This window comes from Paramormyrops kingsleyae, chromosome 13 (genome assembly GCF_048594095.1).
Source record: "Paramormyrops kingsleyae isolate MSU_618 chromosome 13, PKINGS_0.4, whole genome shotgun sequence".
NCBI classification, from domain to species: Eukaryota; Metazoa; Chordata; class Actinopteri; order Osteoglossiformes; family Mormyridae; genus Paramormyrops; species Paramormyrops kingsleyae.
Window position 1 is genome coordinate 10,618,303 of NC_132809.1, and position 19,640 is coordinate 10,637,942.

The 19,640-nt window shown below is 42.4% G+C and overlaps 1 long non-coding RNA gene across 1 annotated transcript; it reads right to left on the reverse strand.

The window, feature by feature from the left end:
- Positions 1-380: 380 nt before the first annotated feature.
- LOC140578156 (uncharacterized) lies at positions 381-8,769 on the reverse strand. Its single transcript, XR_011982196.1, has 2 exons — positions 3,131-8,769; positions 381-1,349 (listed from the first exon to the last, which is right to left on the reverse strand). It is a non-coding gene; the product is annotated as an uncharacterized lncRNA (long non-coding RNA).
- Positions 8,770-19,640: the final 10,871 nt, after the last annotated feature.

Here is a 19,640-nt window from a genome sequence, read left to right on the forward strand (position 1 = left end):
CCGAGACCCGGCAGCAGGACAACTTCACTTGTCCAGCCAACAAATCCTGCTTCATCATTGTGAACAGGAGCAAATGTGAACTGGAGTGAGATGTACTTCTGGAGGGGGTGTTATAGGGGAAAGAACATTCCCATCCTCGCGTCTGCCGGAGTGCCCCCTCAAGTGGGTGTGGGGGTGAGACTTAACTCGATGGATGAATTGGACTGAATGTACTATGACTGGAGGTCGACCGATATGGGTTTTTCAATAGGCGATGCCGATATTTAGGAGTCAGGGTCAGGCGATGGCCGATATATGCTGCCGTTTTTTTTTGGCCGGTAATTTTCCACTTTATTTGCATGGTAAAATATCACACTAATAATGACAAACGATACACAAAATTTCTCAACTTAGCATTTATTGAATACAGACTTGTGTAAATTTAAATATACACTTTAACAAAAACACAATACAACTTGTAAAGAACAACAAACTTATAAACAAAAATAGCAGCATCAGAATCTCTATAGATATAGCATATTCCCTCTTTTCTGAGGGAAGGAAAATGTGTAAACAATACAAAAAAGAATGAGCATGTTATCTTCAGTTTTAATCCCACTTCCAGTCCCTGAGTCTTCCTCGCCCCACCCATCCCTCACAGCCATCAGACAGCAATTACTAAAACAGAAGAAAAAATACAAGGTTAGCATTTTTATTATATTGCCTTCATCTTCAATTCATTCTACAATTCCAGTATTCCATGCACATTAAGATAATTACACTCTAATACATTTCGAAAGGAAAAAAAAAAACACTAGTAACTAAGTGCCTCATGGTATGAAGAGTAGTGTACAAGGCCCAAAACCTTTGACTAACACATCTGGTGGTTGAGTCATGGCAATTGTACTGCTCTCTGAAAGATAGAAACGTTGAACTGCTCATCCATGCCAATGGTTTTTGAGTGAACCTAAGTGTGCCTGTTTGTTCCTTCGAGAGCCCTTTAGCCCCCTCACATCATTTTAAAACACAGGTGGGTGTGTATGAATGTGCGTGTGTAACTGAAGTGCGTGCAATTAAAAACACGAGTCAGGTCAGGACACGAGCTCTGCACCGCTGGCAGACGCTTGGAATCCTGCACGCCCCACCCTATTCCCAAAAAAAAAAAAAAAAAGGTGTATAAGGACTAGATGGTCAGTATGGATACCTAAGGTGCATTTAAACTGGGTGAGCAGGCAAGGCATGTCACTCCACTGCTGGCAGACTTGGGGGGTATTCCAGAAAGCTTGGTTAACTTACCATTTGGTAAATCTTAACCTCTGGGTTGATATACCCCAAACCCGCATACCATGAGTATGTCGGTTCCAAAACACCTGAGAAGAGTAAGTTCAATCAACCTCCTATTGGTTACCCAGAGTTAATGCGCGTGCACCGTGCATACATAAAGACGTTTTCAATTGATCGCCGATTTCACGAGTCAGAATGGAAAATCAAAGTGAAAAAAAGAGAGCGGCATACTTCACAGAGGCGGAGTTGGAAGTTTTAATGCACGCATATGAGGAATTCAAGCCAATAATAATGAAAAAAAGCAATACGGCTGCATCGGCTAAAGAAAGAGTTGGCTTGGAAAAAAATAACGGACAGAGTAAATGCGTGTGTATTAAATTGCAAATTTGACATCGCCTCCCCTTTTATTATAATGCAAAATAATTAAACACGTAACCCTTCCGCATCCTTTTGACTGTTAAATCACTATGAAAGCATTTACTTTTCCTGCCATTCATTTCTTTAGGTTAAAATAACAATGTGTATCGACTAGGAATATATGGTTTCTTATTTAATAAGGTGTAATCCTTCTGGAGCCAGAAGAACTTTGAGCCAAGTGAAAATGAAACACAAAAACATTCTGCAAAAAGGTAATTGATTACACGATCACTTAACTATTTATTAAACACGATTTAGTATATTCTTTCTGTCATGTAGCTAATAGAAAAAAGGTTGAAGCCCGTGACATACCACCACCACCTCCCCTCACCCCATCTGAGGGCAACCAGTGGTAACCAGCATTGTACTGTCCTGTAATGATTACCTATAGTTAGTGGAAAAAAGTAATGAGTTTGATGATTTTAACAAGGCAAAAAATTAAGGATACAAAATCAAGTTACCTGCACATTGATACTATGAATAGATTTCCTACGCTATCTCGCTGTACTTGTATAGTGACAATAAAGACATCTATCTATCTATCTATCTATCTATCTATCTATCTATCTAACTATCTATCAACATAGTCTCCCTCATTTATTGAAGGAGCTTTAATAGGAATGTAGGTGCCATCAATGCACCCAATTATGAATGAATGAATGAATGCCTTTTATTGTCACTATACATGTATTACATATATTCCAAATTACATTTGGAAACCCTGAAATAGAAAGTCATATATGGAAGTATCAAGTGTGTGTGTGTGCAGGATGAATACATGTAGGCTATAGATATAAATAGTATGACTACATATTAAATATGCATCATAGATTTTACTACAAAGGACAAACCTACCACTCTGTGGAATTCCTCTTTAATAACACGCAGAGCTTTATGGACAGGGAACTGTACAAACGTGTGTAAGAAGCGTTAAGTACCAGACATACTGTGCGAACGGCTCTACACACAGTTGCCTTTCCTACATGCTCTGCATCGCCCATATTGTACAAAAAATGCCCTGACGCAAGAAACCGAAGCGCTATGTACAGAATGTTTTCTGTGCTAAGCGCAGACCCGCGGTTTGGGTTTGTGACATTTGCAATATGCGGTTTCAAGAGATGTTAAGTAAATGAACGATTCTTTTGAAAACTGATAACGCTTTTTCAAATAATCATTAGGAAATGAAAAGATATCAATACACGGTCTTATAACTCTCTCCCGGCGAAAAAAACCTCGTATAATTTATGCCTCCACGTCTACAGGATCGTCATCAAAAGGGCACGCCATGCTCAGTAACCTTCTGCAACAAACTGACCCTGGAACATAACCTGCTCAGTAGCAGGTTATCTTCAGAGAGAAAGCTGCTATGGTTACGTACATACCCAGAAAGTTAATCTCCGTTTTTGGAACCGAAAGTTGAGGTTATCCACTAACTTACCCTTAAACTTACCCGGGTATGTCACATAACCTGCTTTCTGGAATACCCCCTTGGTATGCTTGGGATGTATTTTTAAGTTTTTTTAATATATTCCCTCCACCACCCCCCCTCTGCGGAGGACTGCTTTATTTTTAATTTCCATTACAAAAAAAAACACAAAAACAAATAAAGAAAAACAAAAATGAATAATAAATGAAATTAAAATAAAACAAATGAGCGGCAACAACAACAGTAACAGCAACAACAAAACTGATAAGAACAATAACAATAAACCGCAACACCAACCAGCACACAATACAAATTTACAACTTATTATCATTACGGTTGTGCCACTGAGTCAGGGTCCCGGCGGGTGTGTCGGGTACTCTCCGGACCCTTCCGGGACCACCCGCAACACCCGGCACACTGCGCACTGCACACCCCCCTCAGGCCCCCATCGTCCCCCCGCTCGATGTGCTTGTGTAATGTGTGTACATGTGGGGGTGTATAAATTTGTGTGTGAACTGAAGTGTGTGCAATTAAAAACTGTGGGGCATTAAAAGTGAGGGAGTGGTCAGGGCACGAGCTCCCCACCGCTGGGGAAAGAAAACAAGACGACAGAGCAGTATCTGTTGTACAAAACTTGCAAACACTAGGGTTGTATCCTCTGCTCGATCTGTGTCTACTGTTGTTCCTTCTTTCCCTATCTCTTAATTCCCGTGACACCTAAAGAACAGTGAGGTAAGGATGGTCTAATAGATGGGGAAGGCCTATGTGGGAGTCTTCACCGCAGGGTTTGGCCCCCGATGCCTGTTGCAATCGGTTCTTCCCTGGGCTCCTCACTGGTCCGTGTGTCCTATCCTATCCCTGCCGGTGGGGGAACAACTTTACAGTGTGACACGAGTCCAGCTTTTCCTTCCCTGACACAACACTGCAGCTGTTGTAATCAGCATCACTTGATGTTGCTTGTTTCTAAACGATTTTATCATGACCCACTGACCTGGGATGATTGTGTGTCCACCTTATGGTGGAGTCTGCCAACACGACTCAACTCTCTCTCTGGCACTTTGTACTGCCTTTGTGAGGTTTTCACAGTAAGCGATCAGGGCATCTGAAGCAAGGTGTAGCTCAGCATTTCTAAGATCAATCACACCTGGCATTGGGCGTCCAGTAATAATCTCATGTGGGCTCAGTCCTACTGATCTGTTAGGTGATGCTCTCATACTACACAGTACCGCCAGCAGCGCTTTGACCCATGGTACACCTTCCTGATGCATTTTGCTGATCAAAGCTCTTCTAAATTGAGAAAAATCAGTGTGTGCTGAGCGTAAGCTCTGGGATAGTCTCTCTATATCCTTAGGTCCTAGTGATCTGTTGTACAAAACTTGCAAACACTAGGGTTGTATCCCCTGTTCGATCTGTGTCTGCTGTTGTTCCTTCTTTCCCTATCTCTTAATTACCGTGACACCTAAAGAACAGTGAGGTAAGGATGGTCTAATAGATGGGGAAGGCCTATGTGGGAATCTTCACCGCAGGGTTTGGCCCCCGATGCCTGTTGCAATCGGTTCTTCCCTGGGCTCCTCACTGGTCCGCGTGTCCTATCCTATCCCTGCCGGTGGGGGAACAACTTTACAGTGTGACATGAGTCCAGCTATTCCTTCCCTGACACAACACTGCAGCTGTTGTAATCAACATCACTTGATGTGGCTTGTTTCTAAACGATTTTATCATGACCCACTGACCTGGGATGATTGTGTGTCCACCTTATGGTGGAGTCTGCCAACACGACTCAACTCTCTCTCTGGCACTTTGTACTGCCTTTGTGAGGTTTTCACAGTAAGCGATCAGGGCATCTGAAGCAAGGTGTAGCTCAGCATTTCTAAGATCAATCACACCTGGCATTGGGCGTCCAGTAATAATCTCATGAGGGCTCAGTCCTACTGATCTGTTAGGTGATGCTCTCATACTACACAGTACCGCCAGCAGCGCTTTGACCCATGGTACACCTTCCTGATGCATTTTGCTGATCAAAGCTCTTCTAAATTGAGAAAAATCAGTGTGTGCTGAGCGTAAGCTCTGGGATAGTCTCTCTATATCCTTAGGTCCTAGTGATCTGTTGTACAAAACTTGCAAACACTAGGGTTGTATCCTCTGTTCGATCTGTGTCTACTGTTGTTCCTTCTTTCCCTATCTCTTAAATCCCGTGACACCTAAAGAACAGTGAGGTAAGGATGGCCTAATAGATGGGGAAGGCCTATGTGGGAATCTTCACCGCAGGGTTTGGCCCCCGATGCCTGTTGCAATCGGTTCTTCCCTGGGCTCCTCACTGGTCCGTGTGTCCTATCCTATCCCTGCCGGTGGGGGAACAACTTTACAGTGTGACACATGAGTCCAGCTTTTCCTTCCCTGACACAACACTGCAGCTGCTGTAATCAACATCACTTGATGTGGCTTGTTTCTAAACGATTTTATCATGACCCACTGACCTGGGATGATTGTGTGTCCACCTTCTGGTGGAGTCTGCCAACACGACTCAACTCTCTCTCTGGCACTTTGTACTGCCTTTGTGAGGTTTTCACAGTAAGCGATCAGGGCATCTGAAGCAAGGTGTAGCTCAGCATTTCTAAGATCAATCACACCTGGCATTGGGCGTCCAGTAATAATCTCATGAGGGCTCAGTCCTACTGATCTGTTAGGTGATGCTCTCATACTACACAGTACCGCCAGCAGCGCTTTGACCCATGGTACACCTTCCTGATGCATTTTGCTGATCAAAGCTCTTCTAAATTGAGAAAAATTAGTGTATGCTGAGCGTAAGCTCTGGGATAGTCTCTCTATATCCTTAGGTCCTAGTGATCTGTTGTACAAAACTTGCAAACACTAGGGTTGTATCCTCTGTTCGATCTGTGTCTGCTGTTGTTCCTTCTTTCCCTATGTCTTAATTCCCGTGACACCTAAAGAACAGTGAGGTAAGGATGGCCTAATAGATGGGGAAGGCCTATGTGGGAATCTTCACCGCAGGGTTTGGCCCCCGATGCCTGTTGCAATCGGTTCTTCCCTGGGCTCCTCACTGGTCCGTGTGTCCTATCCTATCCCTGCCGGTGGGGGAACAACTTTACAGTGTGACACATGAGTCCAGCTTTTCCTTCCCTGACACAACACTGCAGCTACTGTAATCAACATCACTTGATGTTAATGTCTCAGACACCTGGGCTACCAGACTAGATCTTCTCTTTACCTCAAAATGCAAAACCCAATGTACCTATCTCTTTTAGTTTATATACTATTACATTGGAAGCTAGATTAAACATTTTATAAATTTGTAATCCTACAGGGTGAAGACTTTCCGATAAGCTTTGGTGCTTTGTTTCAATATGCCGCTTGAGTTTTGATGGCTTTAGAGCCTCGCTTGAAAGTGTTAATCCACACTGTGCCTTGGTCTTACAGCGCTGGCTTAAAGCAATGCATTCTCCTCCTGATGCAATGCATCATGGTTAGATTTAAATGTGGTGCTGGCGGCCCAATACGGATCAGTGGCCAGTCTCGATTTTCAAACTGCGAACTTCAAACTGCAAAATATTGCGCTGATGAAAAGAAGCCTTACCAAGCATTTCTCTGTCCTCCGTCTCCCTGCTCTCCCGTGCCTTGCCAGTTTACCTTGTGTAAGATCCTTACCTTTTGTGCCTTCCCTCAGTCCAGCTCCCGATCCTGACCTACCTGTCCTGCTGAGCCCGGTTCCTCCTGTCCTCCTCCCCGCTTGTTCTCCTGTCCTGTGTTCACTCGTCGGACGGACCTCTCGGCTATCGACCCTCGCTTACGGACCACGACCACGATTATCGCCTGCTGTTCCTGGACCTGTCTGCCTGATCGCCACCCTGGGAGAAGGGGCAATTACCTCGCACAGCCGCTCCGATTACCCGGACGGTTGCGCTCTCCCTTTCTCGCCCTGCTGGGCTGATGTTTGCCTGTATTCACCTGCTATCTGTTTCATTAGAGCCCTGCTTTCCCTGCAGTACTGGATCCGCGTCTCCCTTCTTAGCCCAGTGTGACACTTACAGATGTTCCTTCGAGAACTTTGTTACCCACAGGGCAACTTATACCAAGTCAATGCACACGTAAGTTGAAAACAAATCTACATCTGACAGAGATTGTTACCCAAAGACCTCTTTGGGGTAACAGTTCTGCAGACACACCATTAACAATGGCAAGTGCACTGTACAAAATTGCTTTATGATCTATTTGAATTAAACTATTTTAGATTGATTTTGGAAATGTTTATTTTTTTCCTAGTCTAAATAATAAAGTTTCAAGGTGTATTTAAGTTTATATTTCATACTGTACCAATTATACTTCTAAGTGAATTACTATAAACTCAATTACAGAGATTTTTAAAATACTTTTTAAAGGTCTTTCTATAAGAATCTATTATTTTTTCAGTGTGCAGAGGATGATGTACTTCCATTGCAAGACATTGAGGAGCTGAAGAACATCGAAATGCAGTTGCGAAATGTTGACTTTATGAACAAACTGGTATGATTATGGTTTTAGAAAACTACCTTATATATAGCTAATACATGGACACTAAGAAATATAACATATACTTATATCATATTACAAATCACATATACACACACTACCCAAAAGTATGTATAATAAATGGTGTCTAGTCCAAATGAGGCTGAAGCAACCATCAAAGAGTGGCTCGTGACAGGCTAACAAGTCCTGTTCGATAGTTCTTTTCTTTCAGTATTTTTATTTTTCTGTATTTTTTTGACGTGTGCATTTTATATTTTGTTTGTTTTTTTAAATAAAAACTCTTTTAACGAACACCTTTGTATTTTTTACATATTATAAATAAAATATATTAGTATTAATACGTGTTCAACACTAAAGCAAACGTAGAAATAATTATTGGCAATCGTAGGATAATAAGAGTGTCGGGGAATCATCGCGTAGGATAGTAAGAGGGTCGGGATATTTTCGCGTAGGATAATAAGAGGGTCGGGATATTTTCGCGTAGGATAATAAGAGGGTCGGGGAATCATCACGGAGTTTCACTTAGATGTAGCGTTTTCATCGCTGTTGAGACGGAAAATGTCGCGATCACATCGCCTGGACGGAGCTGTTTCAACGCCGCTAAGCAGTGCCAATGTGCAAAAGCTAGCCTGAAATGCTACTACAGATACCGACCTTTAAAAAACGACGTAGCACCGACATACTTGTGCTGACTGAGTCACTTAATTGTCACACTGACTATCTCAAACGATTATAAAGCAGCATTTTAAAAACCGCTTTAAAAAAAATAACGGGTAAAACACTTACCTTGGCTTCTGGCCAAACGAAATTTTTATTTCCCCCTACCTTGTTGGCCCTTCAGTTCTCCTGAAGACCCATGTAAGGTCCTTTTTTTCCCTTTGGATGATATTTTATTTTTATTATAGTTTTTTTCCCTTTGGATGTTGTTTTTTTCCGTTGGATGTTTTTCTTTTTCGTCTTTGGATTTTAATTTACGGAACAAGAGCAGCACATCATGACAATATCTGCTGGAAGCACCAACTGAACGCAGTGAGAGCGTCAGCCCGACGTTATGTAACCAAAGTTCTAGAACATTGAGTCTCACTTTTCATTGGTTTTCCAGCTTTGCTGTCAAAATTTTCTGATTGGTCGAAAATGTTAACATGCCCCCGAGTACTGTAAAAAACGACTGAAGGTTTTGTTACCCTACGAAGCGCTCATAAGGTGATTTTTTTTTAGTTATATTCAGCTAATTTTAACAGGCCGCAATTAGACTAGGCCACCCTTATTTTGTCAGAGCTTAAGGAAAGTTCCCCAAATAACACGTTAAACATAAAAAATATTTTAACTTTATTAAGCAATCAAAATACATAAATCATGGGTTTGTTCAAAAGGCATAAACCAAAATGCTGCACCCCAATACAGCCAACAAAAGAACAGGTTGCCCAGAGTTTGCTCAGGTGCACCTCACAGCACAAACTTAAAAACACATCCAGCACAGATGACACTAGTGAATGACACCGCAAATCACAGCAATAAAAAAGAACCCTATGGCCAATCCCGCACACAGACTACGGGTTCCACCTGGCGCAGCCTGCCTAATAATCAACCCAAGATATACACACAACAAAGAAAAAAACACAAACAAAAAAGAAAATAAAACTAGCCAGCCGCTCCCACTAAACACCGCTAACTAAGCCAGCTGGCTAGATAATACACGATAAAGCAACACCAGGGAGGTTTACATCCAGATCCTTAAAATTATCGACCCGTAATTCCACCTTGAAAACCCCTAAAGAACAGCAGTTTACCCCACAACTCAGTGCCCCATTCAAACCAAATAAGGCAGGTTTTTGGGATAACCTGTAGGTCAGCTGTTCAAACCCAGGTGTGAGGACTCTTCAGCCAATCAGTCCTCTAATTAGTAATCTAATTAGGGAGTTGCTGCAAAAACCCACATACACACCGGCCCTTTGCGGATAATATTGCCCACCCCTGAAATAAGCAAAAAGAAGGGCTGCTATGCTGCAAATTCAATATGCTCCACGAAATCTATCAGGACCCTGGCTGCCTTTCCTGTGCCTGCTCCTTTTATCGCTACCATACCATCGGAGCATGTGCAGCTATCTCACCCCGGCTACACCTCCAGTCCTAACTGCAGTTCCTTTACCTGCCTATAATTGACCGGCTACAAAATCAAGTTTCATTTTCACATTAAATTGTCATACAATGAAATTCTTGCTGCTCATATGGGGCGCCAACTGTCAAGGGCTGATTTTCATGGACAAAATACATTCCCAGGCCAGCCGAGAGATATAATCCATCCAGCGTCCTGGGTCTGCCCCAAGGCCTCCTGCCTGTAGGACATGCACGGAAAACCTCTCCAGGTAGCCACCTCAACTGGCTCCTTTTGACGTGGAGAAGCAGTTCTACTCTGAGACTCTCCCGGATATCCAAACGTCTCACTTATCTCTAAGGGAGAGCCCAGACATCCTGCAGAGAAATCTCATTTCGGCCGCCTATATCCACAATCTCATTCTTTCGATCACTACCCACAACTCATCACCATAGGTGAGGGTAGTGACGAAGATGAATCAATAGACCAAGAGCTTTGCAGACGCCGGTCCGATCCATCTGTCCAGCTCTCGATCTCATTTACCCTCACTCGTGAACGAGACCCCGAGATACTTAAACTCCTCCACTTGAGGCAGTACCCCTCCCTGTCCGGAAGAGGGAAATCCACCCGTTTCCGGCTGAGAAGCATAGTCTTGGACTTTGAGGTGTTAATCCTCATTCCCGCAGCTTCGCACTGAGCCGTGAACTGCCCCGGGGCACGTTGGAGGTCCCCAGCAGATAAAGTCAACAGGTCCACCTGGGGTCGGTCCCACGTGACTCGTTTGGACTGGACCCAGCCGGGCCCCATAGGCCAAGACCCCGGCCACCAGGCGTTCGCCAACGGACCCCTCCCCCAGGCCTGGCTCCAGAGTGGGGCCCTGGTGACCCTAGTCCGGGCGAGGGAAACGAGATCTTGCAATGTTCACTTTTCATCAAGGGTTTTTTGGATTGCTCTTCATCTGACCCCTCACCTGGGACCTTTTTGCCTTGGGGGACCCTACCAGGAGCTATTGCCCCCGACAACATAGCCCCCAGGGTCACTGAGCCACGCAAACCCCTTCACCACGATAAGGAGAGGTGACAAAATATATTCCTTTCACAAAATGACTTTCTTTCACTCACAGAAAGCATTTTGTACACAAAATTAATTTATTTGGTTTGGGAGATCCGTCAAGTGGGTCCTCGCTGTAGCCTGCAGGAAGGGGCAGAGTGAGATTTGGGCAGAGTGAGATGTCACGCAATTACCATATAAAGGACACAAGATGCAAATATGGCAAATGACACGGCACACATTTGTTGTTTAGACTGTTGTGTCTGGTTAATTGAGAGCTGAAGGATCTTAGTGTTTACTAGTCTAAGTAACAGAATGTCTACAAACACTGTGCATGCCTTTATGGGTATTTAAGCAGAACACATTGGTATAGAAAGACATTAACGTTAAGTTTCACGATTTACTGAAAGGAGATTAGGAGAATATACACATTAAATGTTACTACTTTAATTAACCCTAACCCCAACCCCTCATCCACCTGCGGTTCATTAGCGTCATTGCACCCATACTGTATATGGTAACTGAGTGACATCTTGCCCCGCCCCATCCCGCAGGCTGCAGCAAGGCGCACTTGGGGGGATCCATCTCATGACTGCGGAGGCCTTATATCAGGTATTTCACGGCTTACAAGTGTTTGTTTTGCCATGCTTTGCTATTGGTACGGAGCCCGCCAGGGTTCAGGTGAGATATAAATTCGTAATCTGTATCAACGGTTTTGCTATCTGTACCCACCCCGTTAACGTTAGCTTCCCTGGGTTTCTTGTTAGGCAAACTCTGTGTCTCTGTGTATTTCCATTTACTGCGCAACTGATTGTCCAGTTATAAAGCATTAAATATGGTGAAGATGATTTTAGTTTCCAATTTCTCAGTCTGGAAGGTGACCAGATTATAAAAACTAAATATCTTGCCTACGAGTTTGTAATCTCCATCACAGTCCACATTTTCCCCATAATCCTTGTTTCTATAGTGCCAATTTGTGTAATGTGAGTTTGTTTTTTGAAGAAACTGTGTTATAGAAGAATATACTGGACGCTACATGTGTAGAAGTACCCATTTCTAATTACTGGGGTCCGTTGTGTCAGCTACAGCCTTTACTAACATACACATAAGTATACAGTCTTACAGCACTCTGCATAGACAAACATTGCTGGTAGAAAGGGTCATACTGAAAAGCTCAGACTTTCAATGTGGGACTGTAATAAGGTGTCCCTTTTGTAGCAGATCTGTTCATCAAATTTCTGCCCTGCTAGAGCTGCCCAAGAGCAGTGGAAACATGTGCTTTGGAGTGTTGAATTTATCTGGGGGACGAATCAGGTTTTGGCGGTTGTCAGGAGAATAGTATCTTCCTGAATGCACTCTAGTAAAATGGCTGTGTACCTGCCCATGTGCCAACTGTAAGGTTCTCACATTATTTGTGAGGGTTTCTTTGTATAGTCCAAAACATATGGTCTCATAGTGTGCATCCTGTGTCATACTGGCATTCAATCCCAGGTAACTCCTGCCATGTACGTCCATGTATAGATTCCAGGTTCATGGTAACCCTGACCAGCAGAAGTGGTTATTGAAAATGAAGTGATTGTATATACTATACATATATTTCGACTTAACACTTGGATAATAAAGATTTTTAATATTTGAATAAAAATAATACACACTTGACTGAAATATCCTAGCGAAAGAGCCTTAAATGCCACAGGGAGTCTAACTTGCAGAGGCTGTTTCTGCCTTGCTGGGTCTTACACATACTCAGATGATGTTGTCTCAAGTGAGCCAGCATTAGTGTTGGGAGGTATACCAGTTCATCCAGCATACCAATTTTAATATCCAGTATGTTATGAATTTATCATAAACCGCCATACTGTAGAATAGCTGAAACAGCAGCTGTAATGCTTCAATAGGCAGCAAATTATGTAAAACTGTTCGGCATTAGAAGCGCTATGGATCGCTGTGCAAGATCTACTGAGAGGGGACCCCTGTTAACTGTGCGTACCCTTCTTAGTAGGGTTGTAACGATATACTCAGCCCACGAGACGAGACGAGACACGATACTGAGTTCACGAGAATGAGGCGAGACCAGAGTGCGAATTACCCCTCCATAATTGGGGGGTACTGCCTTCATAACACTTCTATGACCATTCTGGTCCGCTACTGTTTCAATACGAATAGTCGCCACCAGGATCAATGTTAAGAGTGCAAGATGCGCCAGGGGTGTTTACTAACATGTATGCAACACACGGTCATGGTCTGGACATGCGACACAATGAGAATCAATACAGAAGATCTCATTATCTTTATCCCTATCCAAAAGAACTTGGTTTTGATAACTCCCAGGAATTATCCTAGGAGAAGTATACTAGTAAAAGTAATAAGCCTATACATTTACAAACAGCCTGGTCTGGTCCAGAAGTCTGGTGTTATTCCTGCCCTCTCAGTCCTCCCAGCTCCAACAGCCTTCAGAAATAAATATTTGCCTATCAGGCTAATATATGTCTTGATGATACAGTAGAAGTACAGTCTAATTTCTAACTCACCTTTTGGTCCTGCTCACTGTCCTCATCCTGCCATCTCCCTGCTCCCTGAGTGGAGTCTTTGGCTCTGTAGCCCTTTGTGATGGTGTCTGTATCTCATGGCCTGCTGTTCCCTTGCACGCTGCTCTTGCAGTGTAGCTATTGAGGCACTGAGATTGTCTGTCAGGTGGCTGAGGTGAGTAGAGTTGCACCACCTCTTCCAGTAGCTGCTCCAGGACCCTCCCAGGTAGAGCTCAGCCTGGCAAATGGTCAGTGTTAGGGTGTACTCACACTTGGCCCGGTTGCCTTGTACCATGCCTGAGCATTATTGTCCCCCCGACTTGTCTGTGCCCACATTGCGCTTAACGTTCCGGGCCTGATCATGCTTTCATCATCACCGTACAACGTTTTGATTTGAAAATGTAGGAAGAAAAGTGCTATTGCACAGCACAATGGAGCTCATGATTACTGTCCTAATTATATGGCTGATTTGGAGTCCTTTTGGGCACGCAGACACATGGCCCTCATATAGATCCATGGTAGTATGTCACACAGGCATTTTTATTTATTCGTGCTACACGTATAAGAAGATAGACCCATATTTTACCAAATATTTCTGAGTTTTTGTGAGTTGCATCAAGTTTTTCCTGGATACTCTTGCAGGGCTCTCAAGTGTCACGCATTGAGAGTGATAGTCACTCTTTTCAGTCTTTTGTCACGCACTCCCGCCACACATTGTATTTCTCACGCGGAAAAATAATTTGTAGGCTAATATGCATTTTTCCCCAGACCGCGGCACAGTAGCGCCTCACTATAAAATAAGCGTGTCTCCGCTGGAGTCTAATGGTGCGTTCGTTTTTCTCTCGGAACTCGGAAATTCTGAGTTGAGTGACATTATGGTGCCTTCGATTATTTCTCGGAACTCGGATGAAAACGTCACGAAACATCAAGAAAAACGTCGCTTCCTGTCGGAAACACGCCTCTTTTTGAAGTCAGACAAGATTTGCCCCAAGAGCCTGACACATACCAGCCAATCAAAAAAAAAGAAAGGGCCTACACAATAGCCAATCAGAAAATAGTACTATTGTATCTGGGTAAAATACAACACAACAACCAATGAAAAGGCATCCTGTGGAATGTCACTCTTGCCTGTCTTCAAAACTTGACAGCCCAGCTCTTGTCAGGCCAAATTTCCAGCAAACACTGTCCCTCTGCTGTACAACAAAGTCATTCCTTGTTACCATGTCTGTTAAATATTTGTTGCTGCCCAATCTGTACTCATCTCTTTTTTCCACAATGCAGTTTTGAGGGGAAAAAAAGAGAATTTGGAAGAGTTTATGGCTGAGGTGGGAGGGGTCGGCGATGATCTCACCAGGTCGCCTTTTTGCTCTTGGGGCAGGTAGTGAATCACTGAGGTTGAGGCTGCAGCCAATGAGCTTCTCTGCTGCTTGGACGATGCCCTGCAGCCTCCGGATGTCTTATATAAAATATTTAATATTAATTGTTGTGTCTATCATTAGGAAAACAGCGATACTGAATGGGCAGTCTTAAGTTCAACACTACATTTTAACACCACGTTCCAGATCTACAATAACATAACCATGAATGTATTATTTTACAAACAAGCATTTCAACAGGGTGGTGCGGTGGTTAGTGCTGCTGTCTCACAGCAAGAAGGTCCTGGGTTTGGTCCTGGGTCCTATCTGTGTAGAGTTTGCACGCTGTTTGTGTGGGTTTTCACTGGGGGCTCCAGTTTCCTCCCACAGTCCAGAAGTGTGCAGGATAGGTTGATTGATTAGTCTAAATTGGCCCTGTAGTTGTGTGTGTGTGTGCCCTGTGGTGTGTTGGCAACTGCCCAGGGTTGGTCCGTCTGTGCCCATTGTTCCTGGGATAGACACCCTGTGACCCTTGTTGGGATTAAGTGGTTTTAGAAGATGGATGGATGGACAACCATTCTGTTGAATATATTTCATAATTCTAATTTCAGTTCCAATAATGACTTTACCTTAAGAAGAACAGTGTTCTTTACTTTTTAATCATTTTCCCACTTTTTGCTGCTGTTCTCTTTGAAGACGAAGGGAATAATGATAAATTGAGGTAAGCCTTCAGCAGCATTTACAGTAGTGTGGTGTCCAGCTAGCAGCATTTACCTGGTCACACTGTAATGGTGTCACGTCGAGGGCAAGGACAGAGGCGAAGACAGGCATGGAGGAAAACCAAAACTACACTACAGGAAGGTCAAAGGAAACAGACCACAAGGGGTCCAAACAGGGTAGGGAGGATCAGGCAAAAACACTAGACACAGGACACACTGGAGAGCACATGCAGGCAGCAACATCAATGACTGGACTGAGGATCGCAGGACTGAAGGACACTTTTTACAGGGCATGTGAGGGAGCAGATGGGACAGCGGGGAAGACAGCAGGCTATACGTACACTAAGATGGGAGACACAGAGGAAGAGGGCAGGACAAGACACCAGATGGGCACTGCTGCGGGACAAGGGTGCAGAGACCGAACACCATTAGGGGACGAGACAGACCAAGGTTGGCAGGGGCAACACCAGCACAGGGCACTCTGGGGGCAAGACGGGACACCACTAGGAGAACTTATTGTCTTATTGTTATTGTCTTATTGTTTTTAAGTTTAACACAAATATTTTCTCTTACCATTTAAATATAAACAACCATATTTAGAATAATGGCCACAGCATCTACAGTTTAAACAACTAATTATAAATATATTTCAATTGTGCCGCAATATTTGCATGTACTATATCAGGACATAAAAATAAATATAGAATTAAATATGCTAACAAAACATAATATGAAGAAATAACAAGAAACATACGAAGAGATGCTGCTCACCTCTGCGCCATCTCTCTGTCAGAAAGTTTGTGTTTAGCCTGCAATTAATTTGTTTCTATGGAAACCACCGAGATTTTTAATTGGTCGAAAAGTATGAAGATATGTATTGTCATTATGTTCAACGAATGAAAACAAGAATTTATTGTCAGGGAGGGACGAATTTGTAGCTGGTCCAATCAGGAGTAGTATCTTTAGTTTGTGCTTACTGTAGCTGGGCGTGATTGGATATCTAGCCGCCTTTCAAGCCCCCGAATCATGTATCTACTTGTCAATAGGAAACCACGGAGCTCTGTCTATAATGTCTGTCTGTAATTTTTTTTATGACATTATGTTTTTGCTAGGCAGCATTACGGTAATGTGTAATACCGCTGTATTGGAGGTGTACCGCCGCTGTATTTCCATAGCTGGTTGACACAATTAGCATTTTAGCGACTTTGGTAGGGCGACGTCAACTCTCAGCGAATTTCATAGGCAACATCTACAATTCAGGAACTAGTAGGTCTTCAGATAGTTCTTCACGCTTTTGAGAAAGAAGACTATCGTTCTTGTTATTCAAATTCTGTATCCTGGTATTTTTAATTTCGAAGATATGTAATATACAAGTTTTTTGATAGACTAAATTTTGGTTTGATTTCTATTTTATTTTATGTTAAATAACGTTCATATAAAATCATTTTAGAATTAGTGCAGTGTTTCGTTTAGAATTAGTGCAGTGTCCTTAAAAACTGCATGTTGAAACCTAACGCCATGCCATAATAACTGCTTTGCAGATATTTCATTCATGAATCTATAGAGGATATACGTAAGCCTGTGTGTGTCTGTGTGTGTCTATGTGTGTTTGGGTGGGTGGTCATGTATATATTATGTTGTGGGGACCAAATGTCCCCACAGTGTTACAGGGCTGTCAAATTTTGAAGACAGGAAAGAGTGACATTCCACAGGATGCCTTTTCATTGGTTGTTGTGTTGTATTTTACCCAGATACAGTCGTACTATTTTCTGATTGGCTATTGTGTAGGCCCTTTCTTTTTTTTTGATTGGCTGGTAAGTGACAGGCTCTTGGGGCAAATCTTGTCCGACTTCATAAAAGAGGCGTGTTTCCGACGGGAAGCGACGTTTTTCTTGACGTTTCGTGACGTTTTTATCCGAGTTCCGACTTGGAGAGAAATAATCGAAGGCACCATAATGTCACTCAACTCAGAATTTCCGAGTTCCGAGAGAAAAACGAACGCACCATTAGACTCCAGCGGAGACACGCTTGTTTTATAGTGAGGCGCTACTGTGCCGCGGTCTGGGGAAAAATTGGGCTCTGCGGCATATTAGCCTACAAATTATTTTTCCGCGTGAGAAATACAATGTGTGGCGGGAGTGCGTGACAAAAGACTGAAAAGAGTGACTATCACTCTCAATGCGTGACACTTGAGAGCCCTGGTGTTATTAAAACATGTTAATTTGACTTTGTAGGGACATGTTTTTGGTCTCCAAAAGAAAAAACTCACTCAGTTTTATAAAATTCTGTGAATGCAATCAAAGGAATAATAATTCCAAAAGTCTTGTATTTTGTTTGGTTAGTTACTGTTACTTCTTGGTTAGTACTGTAGGGATTAAGGTTGCCATAGTTAGGATTGGGGATATGCCCATACAAATGAATTGAGAATCCCCACAAAGACTCAGATACCTAATCTGTGTGTGTGGATTAGGTTAATATTACATTGTGGGGACCAAATGTCCCCCACAATGTTACAAAAACCTGTTATTTTGATCCTTTGGGGGGCATTTTTCAGGTCCCCACAAAGATCTGTCAATACAATCAAAAAACTAAAAATGCCAGACGTCTTGTATTTGGTTTGATTACTTATGGTTAAAGTTAGGGCTGGGAAGGAGTTAACGTTGTCATGTTGGGATTACAGATTTCCCCATAGAAATGAATGGTGAGTCCCCACGAAGATATAATTACCAGAGGTGGGTAGTAACGAATTACATTTACTTCGTTACATTTACTTGAGTAAATTTTTGGGGTAACTAGTACTTTTAGAGTATATTTAATGATAGGTACTTTTACTTTTACTCAAGTACATTTTTAGTGAAAAAACTTTACTTTTACTTCGCTACATTTGATGGCGTTCCTCCGTTACTGACAAAATTGTAATAAATATTAGATATATAAAATAATAATTCGTTTACGTGACTTGATCTGAAGTCTCGCGAGACGTTGGAGAGGCTGCTTCGCGAGAGTCTGCTACGCATCTCCCGATTAAGTTCAGCGCGCGTTTAGAAAGATGATGGTTGAAGCAGAGGATGACGTGTGTGAGCTATCGGGGGCAGATCACCCGTGGCCTCAAATCAACTCTATTTTTTCACTTCAAGATGTCAGAAAGAACAGTTTCATAATGCGATGCAGGCTGTGTGCACCAAAAAAAAGCGACATCGATGTGTACAAAAGTTCCAGCTCCAACCTGAAAAAACGTACCGGTAAGTGTCAATATGATGCCTATTTGAACCCTATTAATGGTAATTTGGTAACTATGGGCACTTTGACCTTATAGTACCATTTTTCACACACTGTCCGAATGTTTTTCCTCATACGCGCGCTTGTGCAAGCAATGACAAATATCTTGTGAACCTTACAAACAACACACGTTCGTAAAAAACGTTCATTCTAAACGTCTGCATGTTTTCATATCCATTTTCCAAAAATCTAAATAAATTGAAGCGCATACTGTGACGTTATACACAAATTCGTACACTTCACTAAAGGTTTTATTTGTGACACTTCACCTAACGTTAAGTGCAGAACGTCATTGCATTTTAATTTATTCCTATCTAATGAATGCATGTACTTAAAATGTAAGAATAAAGTAAATAAATGTTTTTAAAGGAGACTGCTTTTAAAAGGAAGAGTTGCTTAGCCCAGCATATTATTCATTCACACCATTAATCACAAAACATATACATAATAATTCATATATATATATATTAAAATTTACTTATACTTATAGTCATATATTATTTTTACTTACTGCTATTTGTCCAAAGTGCCCATAGATACATAATTACCAATTTATTGATGATTCAAGTTTTAATGTATAATAAAACCAAATGTAACCTAATCTGCATATATATATATATATATATATATATATATATGCATATCAACCTAATTCAAAAAAGAATCCAAAGATCATTAGTGCCTTTTCCAGCCCTGCAACGAAGGTAACACAGGCAGTGATTGACAAGCTGCTGATCAGTTTTGTCTGTGAAGGAAGCCAGCCATTTTCTATTATAGAACTACCGTCATTTAGGAAAATTATAGAAACCTTGCAACCTCAGTGTACAGTCATGACAAGAAAAACACTGCATCTCAAAGTGCAGGATACATTTGAAAACATGAAGAGTTTGAAGACTTGGGGGTCACCTGCCACTGGATAGACAGTACAGTACATCTTTAGAGAGATGTTCAGCAGCTTTGGCTTGCAGACGGATGACAGAA